At 45.2% G+C, this 1,486-nt stretch overlaps 1 pseudogene; it reads right to left on the bottom strand.

Moving 5' to 3' along the window:
* Positions 1–581: 581 nt before the first annotated feature.
* On the bottom strand, positions 582–1,162 carry LOC138170181 (small ribosomal subunit protein uS10-like; annotated as a pseudogene).
* Between the last annotated feature and the right edge of the window lie 324 nt (positions 1,163–1,486).

The raw sequence follows: 1,486 nt of genomic DNA on the forward strand, positions 1-1,486 counted from the left end.
TTTCATCTTGACTTGTGGCCTGTTCTCAGATTCCCTGGATCCCCTTCCATGGTCCCATATTCTACCTGGATTCACCAGACTGTCACTGAGGTTCAATGGCAGACAGCTCCCAGTTCTTTGTCTACCACTCTGCATAGGTTCTGCTCCACACTGAAGTCCACAGGGTCTGGTCCATGTCAGAAATTTCTGCTCCAGGGAATTCAAGGCTCAACCAAGGCACAAACAAAGTCTGAGCAGCCCAGTCATGCTTCCTCAGTCATCTGAGCTTCTGGCTGCTGGCTCCTGGCTCCTGGTTTTGGACTCTGGGCTTTGGGCTCCAAGCTTTCGGCTCCTGTTCAGAAGAAGCTCCACCACTATGAGGTCTCAGGATATTCTGGCTCAATTCTCCATTCTGTAGCTGCTCTGCCACGAGATGCTGGTCCCAAGAAATTCTGACTGCCTCTCTGGGGCTTTTCCTTATATACACACAGGATTAGCTTCCTGTTTCATCCAACCCCTTCACAGGAGTTCATACCTTCTGTTTCCCCAACAGAGGCTTGAACAGTTACTAAGTGCTAAGTACCTGCTATTTATTGGTTCACTTCATCAAAGACTTATTTAGCATTTATGCTATATTTTTTTGCTTTTATATTTCTTTTTTTTTTTCAATAGTTGCAATCAATTTATTAAAAGAGATTGGTTAGGCATCTGCAATTGTGACTTCAACTTCTACACCTGGTTCAATGCTGATAGTAGTGATATGTTTAACAATTTCAGGACTGTGTAAGTCAATAAGAAAAGGTGTTTGTGGATTCTCATCTGGAACCGATCCCAAGTCTTTGAACCTTCACCACAAGGAGTTTTTCTAGCTGTGATTCGAAGTGTCTTGGTGGGCATTCGAACAGGTCCCTTCACTTTCAGGTTCTTCTCTTTGGCTCCTCTGATTAGGTCGGCACACACTTTCTGGAGAGATTTCACATTGTGGCTGGTCAGGGTGATCCGTATCCGGTGAATGGCCAATACTGGCTCCACAAGGGTCTTACCAGTGTCTTTGAATGCCATGGCGGTGGAGCAGCTTCCTGACCAACTTATTCCTCGGTGAGAGAGAACAGCGATGAGTCAGGAAGAGGAGAGGCTGAGACTGCCAACTGCAAGCGGCTGCAGCGGCGATACCTTCACCAAAGAGAGCTTTTATATTTCTTAATTAAATTAGTCAATATTGCTTCTTTTATCATTTCTTGTTTTAGGTGTTAAAACTATGTTTTTAAATTAAGTAACCAATTTGTTCTTATTTTTGCAAATTATTTAAGTGGTATTGGTAATTTGTTGCGGGCGTTTACCCTTACAACAGATCTAGACGACTAGCCCCACGGCCCTCTTACTTACCCATCCCGGGTCTTCGGTCGTCACCGGCCTCTCACGGGGAAAAAACACCAGACAGAAGGCGGAGGAGTGAAGCGGGGTGGTTTATTCTTCAGCAGTTACATGGCGGAGAGAGAGAGAGAGC

Source organism: Petaurus breviceps, unplaced genomic scaffold (genome assembly GCF_028583685.1).
Source record: "Petaurus breviceps papuanus isolate PSGF00001 unplaced genomic scaffold, PetGlider_PUasm1.0 38, whole genome shotgun sequence".
In the NCBI taxonomy this organism is placed as follows: domain Eukaryota; kingdom Metazoa; phylum Chordata; class Mammalia; order Diprotodontia; family Petauridae; genus Petaurus; species Petaurus breviceps.